The sequence below is a fragment of the Typopeltis vanoorti genome, chromosome 4, assembly GCF_054136105.1.
Source record: "Typopeltis vanoorti isolate ZY-2024b chromosome 4, IOZ_Tvanoo_1.0, whole genome shotgun sequence".
NCBI lineage: Eukaryota > Metazoa > Arthropoda > Arachnida > Uropygi > Thelyphonidae > Typopeltis > Typopeltis vanoorti.
In genome coordinates, this window is record NC_143552.1 from 132,690,955 (window position 1) to 132,703,670 (window position 12,716).

At 36.9% G+C, this 12,716-nt stretch overlaps 1 protein-coding gene across 2 annotated transcripts in view; it reads left to right on the top strand.

Annotated features, from left to right (window-relative positions):
• The window catches only part of LOC150107685 (protein RER1-like), a 121,780-nt gene that overhangs the window by 59,642 nt on the left and 49,422 nt on the right, over positions 1-12,716 (top strand). The gene's annotated exons all lie outside the window — the stretch shown is intronic.

Below are 12,716 nucleotides of genomic sequence, written 5' to 3' on the forward strand. Positions count from 1 at the left end.
GCATTCACACCATTCCTCCCTTTATAATTTTGTTTCCCTGCCTCTCTGTGTTAAGTCTCATACCACTTATTAGTTTTTTCTAGGCTTCAGGTATTCAGGTGTAGGTTGTCCCTCTTATACAAATCCAATCTTCCCTCAAACTCACTCCACACATCCAAAAACCTCATTCATTCCTTCTGCACAGCCTACGCATGGAATCATTTTCCATCATAGCCCTTCTTAATTCATTTTTTTCAAAGCAAAGTAAAATACTAATGATTTTAACTTTCTCATGCTTCGCTCTCGTCTTTTCTAACAACCCTTTTATGTCCTCTCTCATACTGAATTTATCGCCAGTTAAGTTGTTCGTACTTACTACAACTACAATTTTGTTTACTTTTCTTTTCTGTTTTAGTATTGCTTCTCTTTTATATTCTTAATTTTCACTTCAGAAAAACTTTATGTTTTAACTCGCTCATCTGTAGCATGTTTTATTAGTCACAATACTACCAAATAACTTCTTTCTTTTTACTAACAACGTCACTTACCTGATTTCCGTTATTTTCTGACTTACCTGTTTCCTTTGTTTGTTGTTTCTTATTTTCCTGTTTAATTTTTTTTTTCTCCCTCCATTCGTTTAAACACCTCTTGACTTTTTACAATCTCGCATTGTCTCACTGATGATTTTCTTCCGATATCATAATTTTTTTATGTTCAGCTGTACCATTCGCAAAGGAGACAATAGCATTTTTACACTAGAAGATGCCACTTTTTTAAACATCACACTTTGTAATGCTTAAAAAAGTGGCATCTTTTTGAATATTTTGGTTCCCCCTCCTCTCTGTTCAGCTGTCCCATTCACAAAGGAAACAATAGAATTTCATGAATCTCATTTATAGTATGTGAAGTGGTGGTTCGTAAAGCGAATCAGTGATATAAGTTTTCATCAAAAAATATCATCATCAAATTCCTGCAATGTACACTCAAGGGGTGTACAGGATATAATAGTACTACATGAAAAAATTACATCATCACTAACTTCCTATCTACAATTTTCCTCCAAATCAGTTTGTTACTTGTCAAGACTCCAACATTATCAGATCTTATATTTCTATCGTCTAAGGTCCTTTGTACTGTATCAAAACACCTATATCTTGGTCTTCCTCCGGGTCATTTTCCTGTCAACCTTGCAGAGAACACTTTTTGCTAATCTTTCCTTGCTCATTCTGTTTAAGTGACCATACCACCTGAGATTAGCTCTCCTAATGCATTCCTGGATGCTGACAATGTCAAATTCTTTCCTAATATCCTCGTTTTTAATGTGATATTGCCATTGATGGCATCTGTTCAAGCCTCTAATCTTTCTCGGGATTCTCATATCTGTGGTCTCTAGTCTTTGGTCAAGTGTTTTACTTCTGACCCAGCTCTCAGATCCATAAGTTAAAACTGGTCCAACTAATTTCTGTCTTATTCCATATGAATTTATTCAGTTGACTTCCTACCATACCAGCTTTGTTGATTCTCTTGTCTATTTCTATATTTAATTTACCATCTTCACTAAAAATCATGCCTAAGTAGCTGAAATGTTTTATTTGTTCCACAGATTCTCCATTCACAACACAGTTGACATTTTCAATGATTCTGCCTATTTTCATTGTCTTTGTCTTTTTATTGCTGACCTTCATACCATATCTATTACAACAGTTATTCAATTTAGTCAGAGAATCTTGTAGACTTATAGCAGATTTATTTAGAAGTACAACATCATCCGCATAAAGCAGAGAGTTGACATTAACATCTCCAATTTTGATATCATGTTTAATACCACTTTCCTTCATAATGTGATCCATATAGCTAAGACTCCAACATTATCAGATCTTATATTTCTATCATCTGAGGCACTTTGTACTGTATCAATCCACCTATATCTTGGTCTTCCTCTGGGTCATTTTCCAGCCAACCTTGCAGAGAATACTTGTTTTTCTAATCTTTCCTTGCCCATTCTGTTTAAGTGACCATACCACCTGAGATTAGCTCTGCTAACGCATTCCTGAATGCTGACAATCGTAAGTTCTTTCCTAATATCCTCGTTTTTAATATGATATTGCCATTGATGCCATCTGTTCACGCCTCTAATCTTTCTCAGGATTCTCATATCTGTGGTAAGTTCTTTATGATAAGTATACAGCTAATTTAGTGTTCCGACTAATTTCTCTCTTATTCCATATGAATTTATTCAGTTGACTTCCTACCATACCAGCATTGTTGATTCTGTTGTCTATTTCTATATTTAATTTACCATCTTCACTAAAAATCATGCCTAAGTGGCTGAAATGTTTTATTTGTTCCACAGATTCTCCATTCAAAACACAGTTGACATTTTCAATGATTCTGCCTATTTTCATTGTCTTTGTCTTTTTATTGCTGACCTTCATGCCATATCTATTACAACAGTTATTCAATTTAGTCAGAGAATGTTGTAGACTTATAGTGGATTTATTTAGAAGTATAACATCATCCGCATAAAGCAGAGAGTTGACATTAACATCTCCAATTTTGATATCATGTTTATTACCACTTTCCTTCATAATGTGATCCATATAAATAATGAATAACAGAGGGGATAATGTGCATCCTGGTCTCTCACCAGATTTAGCATTAAACCATCATCCTGTACTTCCTTCAATTCTAACTGCTGATTTACAACTCAAATAAATAAAGACTAAGTATTGCTGGATGTGATGCCCCATTGACACCATATAACTGTATTGAATAGCTTCTCTCTTGGCACCTTGTCATATGCCTTTTCCAAATCGACAAAACTTAAATACAGATATTTGTTATATTCTCATGATTTCTCCACTATTTGTCTTAAAGTGAAAATTTGATCCTGGCAGCCCCTATTTGACCTGAATCCAGCTTGTTCTTCACCATGCTTTTGTTCCACAATTCTTCTCAAGTATACATGCATAAATCTTACCAGGAACATTCAGTAGGGAAATACCTCCGTAATTCTCAAATTCAGTTTTATTTCCCTTTTTATTTAGGGGTACTATGAGTGCTCTACTCCACTCATCGGGAATTCGTCCCTCTATCCAGGCATTCTGAATGATGCATAACTGGTAATTAGCTTAAGGAATTAACAACACATATAACGGATATTAATTAAAGCAAACTAATGAATACCTTGAATATTTTGGCAACGTCACATTGCCATCGTCAGGAACATACAAATATGGTATGTGCACGCAGGCACTAACAAAAGCAAATGAGGAAAAAGGCAAGAAACTAATATTGTTCCTAAAGTTCTAATAGTGCCCTCTAGTGGGCTAATTGGATTGTCTTGGCCATTGGGCTGATGTTCTCATAATGTAGGCTTCCCAAATTTGGGGTAGTTTCATGCACCCAAATTAGTTGAGGTTTGGAACGTTTTTTTAGAGCTGATGATGATTTCATGACTAATCTTTCGTACTTGAACTTGCTGTGGTGTATTATTTTAGTTTTCTTGCAACGAATTCTATGGCTAATATCTAAGGCATGGTCTGCCAACCCAGAGTGGCTCTTCTGGTGAAACTGGATGTAGTCTTTGTGTTTTGAAATCCTGATATTCGCTGTCCTGCCTGTTTGGCCAAAGTAGGACAGTTTAAAGCGCAATGGACCTGGTATAAACTAGGTAGGTCTAATGGGAGTGGTTGGTCTTTGGTAGAGTGGATAAGGCATGCCAACTTTTTATATGGTCTATATCACGAAGTCAGGTCATATTTTTTGAGGATATTTGTTATTTTCTCAGAGGTGACCTGGATATAGGGGATGGTGATGGATTTAGTGTAATCTTTATTGTGGGGCGTGGGGGTACTGGGTTTAGTATTTTTTTGATTTTTTGGAGGTTGTAGCCATTGGTGAAGAAAGTGTTGAGGATGTGGTTTAGTTCAGTGGTTAGGGCATCGTGATCTGAGCAGATTAATTTTGCCCTGTTGAATAATGTCACTTCAGCCCAATGGCCAAGACAATCCAATTATCCTGCTATAGGCACCATTAAGACTTAAGAACGATATTAGTTTCTTGCCTTCTTCCTCGCGTGCACATACCATATTTGTATGTTCCTGAAGATGGGAATGTGACGTTGCCGAAATATTGAAGGTATTCATTGAAGTTTGCTGTAATTAATATCCGTTATATGCGTCGTTAATTCCTTATACTAATTGCCAGTTATGTATGATCAACGTATAAGATGTGCTACAAGAATTACGATCATCCACGGAGATTCCATCACATGAAAGGCCCGCCAATATATGGCAAAATGAGGTTGAAGATATCGAGACAATTAAATCGTATGACCTGCCTAAAATGCTGCCGGGATAACAAGGTAATCCCAAATTGTGTTAAATTGAAGCACCGTTTTACTTCACAGAAATCTCTCATCATCATCAAATTCCTGCCATGTACCCTCAAGGGGTGTACAGGATATGATAGTACTACATGAAAAAAATTACATCATTATTAATTTCCTATCTACAATTTTCTTCCAAATCAGTCTGTTACTTGTCAAGACTCCAACATTATCAGATCTTATATTTCTATCATTTAAAGCACTTTGTACCATATCAATCCACCTATATCTTGGTCTTCCTCTGGGTCGTTTTCCTGCCAACCTGGCGGAGAACACTTGTTTTGCTAATCTTTCATCGCTCATTCTGTTCAAGTGACCATGCCACCTGAGATTAGCTCTGCTAACGCATCCCTGGATGCAGACAATGTCAAGTTCTTTCCTAATATCCTCGTTTTTAATATGATACTACCATTGATGCTATCTGTTCACGCCTATAATCTTTCTCGGGACTCTCATATCTGTGGTCTCTAGTCTTTGGTCAAGTGTTATACTTCTGACCCAGCTCTCAGATCCATAAGTTAAAACTGGTTTGAACACTGTCTTGTATACAGCTAATTTAGTGTTCCGACTAATTTCTCTCTTATTCCATATGAAATTATTCAATTGACTTCCCACCATACCGACTTTGCTGATTCTGTTGTCTATTTCTATATTTAATTTACCATCTTCAGTAAAAATCGTGCCTAAATAGCTGAAATGTTTTACTTGTTCTACAGGTTCTCCATTCACAACACAGTTGACATTTTCGATGATTCTGCCTATTTTCATTGTTTTTGTCTTTTTAATGCTGACCTTCATACCATATCTATTACAACGGCTATTCAATTTAGTCAGAGAATCTTGCAGACTTGTAGCGGATTTATTTAGAAGTATAACATCGTCCGCATTAAGCAAAGAGCTGACATTAACATCTCCAATTTTGATATCGTGTTTAATACCACTTTCCATCATAATGTGATCCATATAGATAATGAATAACAGAGGGGATAATGTACATCCTTGTCTCACACCAGATTTAACATTAAACCATCTTCCTGTACTTCCTTCAATTCTAACTGCTGACTTACAACTCTAGTAAAGACTAAGTATTGCGAAATATAATGCCCCATTGATACCATATAACTGCAGCGTATTGAATAGCTTCTCTCTTGGCACCTTGTCATATGCCTTTTCCAGATCTACAAAACTTAAATACAGATCTTTGTTATATTCCCATGATTTCTCCACTATTTGTCGTAAAGTGAAGATCTGATCCTGACAGCCTCTATTTGGCCTGAATCCAGCTTGCTCTTCACCCAGCTTTTCTTCCACAATTCTTCTCAACCGTTTCTCAAGTATACTTGCATAGATCTTGCCAGGAACACTCAGTAGGGAAATACCTCTGTAATTCTCACATACAGTTTTATTTCCCTTTTTATATATGGGTACTATGAGAGCTCTACTCCAATCATCGGGAATTCGTCCCTCTGTCCAGGCTTTCTGAACTATGCAGTGCATCCACTGTAAGACTCTTATACCACCATACTTCAGCATTTCTGGTCGAATATCATCTACTCCTGCTGCCTTTCCACATTTCAAGCCTTTGATGGCTTTTTCTACTTCAAGTATGGATATGTATTCCTGACTGCCTGCCTGGTCAGTGTTTTTTACCACTGTGCTGTCATCACTACTTGTTTCATTTAGCAATTTTTCAAAGTAATTACTCTATACTTCAAGGATATCTTTTTCTCCCATTTTCATGTCACCTTTATCATCTCTAACTCCTTTTACAGCACTCTTTCCTCCATTCTTAAGCTTCTTCAACAACCTCCAGAATATTTTGCCACCTTCTTGATATTTATTTTCTATATTCTTGCCAAAGTCCTCCCATGACTTTTGTTTAGCTAGTTTTACACAGTGTTTAGCATTCTTGCATTTGTCTCTATATTCTCTAAGAGCACAAGCTGACTTAAATGACAGGAACTTTTGGTATGCTTTCTTCTTTTCCTTCACTGCCTCTTTAACTTCCTGTGTCCATTAGGGAGTTCTGATTTTTTTATCCTTACAGACAACCTCACCACATGCCTCTCTGGCAGAATCAATCAATATGTTTTCTTCAGAGTTTGCCACTGAATCTCCAAGGTTTGATTCCTGTTCTCAAACTCTTTCAGTTTTTCTTCAATAATCTTTGTGTATTTTAGTCTACAGCTCACATCTGAGAGCTGTTCAACTTTTATTCGCTTTAAAACTTTCTTACATGTTATTCTTTTCAATATGAAATTCAATTTTATCCTGCTCAAGACTAAATAGTGGTCACTTACAATTTCAAATCCTCTGTACACTCTGGAGTCCTGCACCAGGGAGAAAACATCACTATCAACAATAACATAGTTAGTCAATGAGACTTTTCTTATTCCTAGCCTCTTCTCTCCATGTGAATTTGCTCACATTTTTATGTTGGAACATGGTGTTAGAAATAACCAGTCCATGTCCTGAGCAGAAATCCAACAGATATTTGCCATTATTATTAGCTTTGCTCTTTTCTCCAAATTTTCCCAAAATATTTTTGTATGTCTCACAATCATTTCCTACTCTGCTATATAGATCCCCAACAAGGACCAACTTTTCATTTTTCATTGTGTCAGTTGCTTTTTCTAAAGCCTCAAAAAATTCCTCTACTTCTACCTTAGTAGATCCTTCTGTGGGACCATAGGCACAAATAAGTCTCTTTGTCCAGTTCCCCATTCTCATTACTCTACTTGAGACTGACTGCCATTCAAGAAGACTAGCCTCGTATTTTGTGTTGAATACTATGGCTACTCCTTCTTTTCCTTGATTGTCATTGCCTGAATATAACATTTTGTATTTATTGCTCAGAAAGATCTCACCAGTTTTGGTCTTTTTTGTTTCAGTCACCCCTATTATGTCGATCTGGCACTTATCTAATTCCTCAGCTAGCTCCATTTCTTTACCATTCAGGCTTCTTATGTTGATAGTACCGATCTTTAACTCTGGTGATGTTGAGTTGGGGTTTATTTTCAGATTTGTTCCAGTAGCTGACTTTTCGCTGTTCGCCCTGGTTCCCTTGCGAAAACAACAGGGGCCTTGTTTAACCGGGCGACGCCCCAGATGGCATGAAATTTTGTCATGTTGTACCATCATTCTATATTTTGTGTAACTATATTAATAACTATATTAATATGAATATATAACTATATTCTATATTTACAGAAATCTCTCTGTATTTATAACCGCACTAGTTTCGCCTTATTAAGAGAACAAATCACTGTGACGTGCATTCTCCTTGCCGACGAAAAACAAAACCTTACGAGCACTAGAAGAAGAGCTTTCAGATACTTTCGGCCATGATCTTTGGGCAATTCTTTATGATGTCTCATGCACTTTGGCAACAAAAGAATTCGAAAAAATACATAGTTGGCACTTGAAAAAATATGAGAACTTGATGAAGAATTCTACTTCCTTACCACAGCCACCACTCAACATGGTTGTCAACCTCTGTTCCGCAGTTTTAAAACCTGAAGCACTCACTGCACTTTCACGCGGGCACAATTTCGCCCTAGCTCCTAAAAGAATACCTGCCGAGGAAATCATGATCCAAATAGAACGTGGGATTCACAACCTTCCTAACCATATTGCCAACAACGTCAGACTGGATGTAGCTGGTGTTCTCACCAAAGCAAAACATCCACTTACCTCCCTATTGAATATTATCCTACCAGCTCTCAGATTAGAACTCTTCACGGACTCCTTAAGAAGGTCACTTCTTGGCCTGTGCAAGTCACTAACAAACTAAAACCTTATAACTCTATACCCCCTGATTATATGGACTTCCAAAAATACATAAACAAAGTGTGCCATTATGTCCCATAGTGGATGGCATTGATTCACCCACATACAAATTAGCCAAACATTTAGCCAAAGTACTCGCATACTATACTGGCAACACACCATCACACAGAAAAAACTCAGCCCACTTCAAAGCCAGTTTAGAAAACCTCTCACTCCAACACACTCGCATGATGGTCAGTTTTAACGTCTCCTCCCTATTCACTAATGTCCCACTCAAGGAAACCCTAGAGCTCATCCAAGCCAAGTTTCCTTGCGATATCTCAGCCCTGTTTCAGTTCACAATGAACTCAGGCTATTTCATTTGGCAAGGAAAATTCTACAAACAGATAGAGGGGACATCCACGGGTTCACCACTTTCCCCACCCTTGGCCAACTTGTTTATAGAGACCTTTTGAAGAGAAAGCTTTAAACTCTGCCCCACAAAAACCCACTATTTGGCTTCGGTATGTGGATGATGTGTTCGCTACTTGGCCACATGGCTTAGATACACTCCACTCCTTCCTAACACACTTAAACAACCAACACCCCATCCAGTTCACCTTAGAAAAAGAGGAAAACAACACCTAATCACTTGTCAGCCTGATGGCTGTTTTTTTCTCTGTTTATAGAAAACCACCCATACAGGCAGATACATTCACCAGCAATCCCACCCCCCATCACAACAATATGGGGTTATGAAAACACTATTCAACAGGGCAAAATTAATCTACTCAGATCACGGTGCCCTAACCACTGAACTAAACCACATCCTCAACACTTTCTTAGCCAATGGCTACAGCCCCCGAAAAATCAAAAAAATACTAAAACCAGTAAACCACAACCCCCTCCACAATAAAGATTACACTAAATCTATTATCATCCCCTACATCTGGGGCACCTCTGAGAAAATAACCAATATCCTCAAAAAATATGACCTGACTTCGTGTTACAGACCATATAAAAAGTTGGCATCCCTTATCCGCTCTACCAAAGACCAACCACTCCCCCCCCCCCCCCCCCACACCTACCTGATATATACCAGGTCCCTTGCAGCTGTAAACTGTCCTACTTTGGCCAAACAGACAGGACGGCAAATATCAGGATTTCAGAACACAAAGACTACATCCGGTTTCACCAGAACAGCCACTTTGGGTTGGCAGACCATGCCTTAGATACCCGCCATAGAATTTGTTGGAAGAAAACTAAAATAATACACTGCAGCAAGTTCAAGTATGAAAGAAAATTCATGGAATCATCAATAGCTCTAAAAAAACGTTCCAAACCTCAACAAATTTGGGTGCATGAAATTACCCCAAATTTGGGAAGCCTACATTATGAGAACTTCAACCCAGCAGCCAAGACAATCCAATTAGCCCGCTAGAAGGCACTATTAGGACTTTAGGAACAATATTAGTTTCTTGCCTTCTTCCTCATTTGCTTTTGTTAGTGCCTGTGTGCACATACCATATTTGTATGTTCCTGAAGATGGCAACATGACATTGCCAAAATATTGAAAGTATTCATTAGAGTTTGCTTTAATTAATATCCGTTATATGCGTTGTTAATTCCTTAAGCTAATTACCAGTTATGTATGACCAATGTATAAGCCTTGCTACATGAACTATGCAGTGCAGCCACTGTAAGATTTACACCACCACTTCAGCATTTCTGGTCGAATATCATCTACTCCTGCTGCCTTTCCACATTCCCCAAAATACAAAAAAAAAACAAAATCAAAAAATATTGAGTCTTCCAATATGAAGAGGAATCTCATACCTAATACAATATATATATATATATACTGTTTTGACAGTATTGTGATATTGCCAGATTTAGAACAAAAACATATATAAATTCCTGTCATCACATGTAGCTTTTATTGCTGTATAGTGCAAATACATATCCCTAGAGTTAACTATATATCTTTATATTGTTTAGCAGTGGCACCTGGAGAAGTGTCAGACTTTGAAACACGTTCTCATAGGATGGCATATGAATGGTCTACTATTCAAATAACAAGAAGAAAAATAACTGCACACCCCCAAATCAACTGTAGTCAACTTAACCAGCCACTGGAAATGTAAAGATGCCACTTCAGTTAAGAAATACACGTGGAAAAACTCATGATGTTAACATCAAGGGACCAAAAGTTATTACAAAAATCTCAGTAGTATAGTTTTGAAGACAGCCTGAAGTTCAAAGAGTGCACACAGGTTCAGATTAGTAGGAGGATACTATATAAAATGCCACAGCTTCTGTGAAGAGTATCTGCACATCAGCCAAACATCAACTACAATGACAAACAACCCCACTACATGGGTAGAAATAATGTTTTGAGGCTCACATTGACCATTATTCACACAATGCTGTGCTTCAGGAAGTGGATGAGATTTGGAATCTCGGTGATGGCAGATAGTGAACTAAAGTTCCAAGCACAGGTTGCAAAGACTGCACATTATATTACTGTTATAATTAAAAAGGATATATAAGGAGGTGATGGTGCCTCTGTATACGGCATTAGTCAGACTGCAAATGGACTATTCTATTCCTATTGGATTGCATAGTTTTGTTTTAATGTGGAAACACTAGCTGATCCAAAGATGAATAACTAAAGTATTATCAGGACTCTGGAATATTGGTTATACAGAGCATTTAAGGGAATATAGATTACAGAGTTTGGTGGATAGGAAAGAATAAGGTGATATGATAGAGACTTTAAAGTTGGTTAAGAAATTATAAAAAGAGTGGACAGTAAGTTGGGAAGAGAGACCATCCCTGAAAGTTGTATAAAGATGTGGTGAAGAAGAGTGTGAGGAGTAGATTTTTTACATGGAGAGTTGTATATCTCATATACAAGTAGGCAAAATGTGCTTGACCTTATTAATAAAAATCTCTGGATGAGAGAAAGATGTAGACAGTTTTTTACCTTGGGTTTATTATACGTTAAAGATAAAAAACTTGTTAAAGTTTAGGCACCTTTTGTCTATTTGTATATAAGATACATATGACTTCTACATTACTTCAACCTTGGTGTCTGGCCCCCAATGATGAGACCTTAGTAAAGGTCGAAACCGGTCTGGGTAATAACCGAATCGTTCCCATTATGCATGCCCGAAATGGGAGGGGGGGTTGCTTTGTATTATAGCTTCTATATACAAGTAGCTCAGAGCTCAGACATGAATATATATTTCACTTGCAAAATTAGTTTTTTCTTACTTGGGATAAGAATTAAAACCAAGTAAAAATTTCTTGGTATCTTTAACATATAATAAGCCCCCAAGCTAAAAAACTTTCTGCATCTGTGGAGGTTATTATAACAATAATGATACTTAATCACTGACTAAATCCACATCCAGGATCCTATAGTTGTATTCACACTCACACTGAGTGATAATATATAACTTGCTATATATTATCATAGCAAGTTATATATCACCCTATTAAAGATAGTGAAGACCAAGGTTTAATGTTTATCACATTGGTTTGCATATTTTAAATGTGGGATGCTTGAGAACTGCTAAATTTATTTATGCATGTTATATAACAAAAATTTATTTTTTGCCATTTAGGGTTTTGTGCTTGATTTTGTTTACTTTTAAGTTTCTTATTGTGAATCTCATTTACAAAAGATTATAAATTTACTGTTTTAGTATCATCACCAGGCAACGAGTAAGTGAAAATTATTTTAAATTGTAAAGGACAAAAGATCTCAAGTCTTATTTTGGCTCCCTCCAAAAAAAAAAAAAAAAAATTACAGTTTCACTTACTCATTGTTGCATGTTAACTGTAGCATGCATTGTGCTCTGAAGATGCTGGTTTGAAATCCAGCGAAATACTTGCCAATTAATAAACGTCTTTTTTTATAATTTAAGTTGGTTTGATGTTGTAATACCATTAAGATAAGTTATGAATAATGTCTAACACCTAAACTTGTCTATTAAAACTTGACTGCATTGTCTTTCCCCCCTCCTCATCCCCAGTACTTCCAGTTTCTCTGATTTTGCACTTCCAACCTCTAACTGTAAACTATTCAAATGCCGTCCATCAGGCATATACAAATCCTTCCTCTATCTAATTCACTCCATACATCTATAAATTACACATTGTTCCTCCTGCCCAATGTTCTCATTGACCTATCAGCAATCATGGCCCTTCTCAGTTCAGTCCTATCATACCAAGGCAGCAGACTCGCAATCATTACCTTCTCACTCTTCACTTTCACTTCTTTCATCAATTCTTTTTTATCCTATCATTCCGTATCTTTCACCTTTCAAATCATTTTCAAAGCATGGACTGCCAAAACTTTAGTCCATGCTTTTGCTTTCCCCCTCTGCAGACTAACAGCTTCACTAACATTCTTTATCTTTACACCTGGGAAAAGGTTTTTGTCACATTTTCATTGTGTATATCTTTTATCATAGAATCTCTATAAATAACTTCTCCTTACTACCTGACCTGAAGGACTCTGCATAAGTGCTATTTCTCTCCTCAGTCACCTTATCATCCACATTACTTTCAG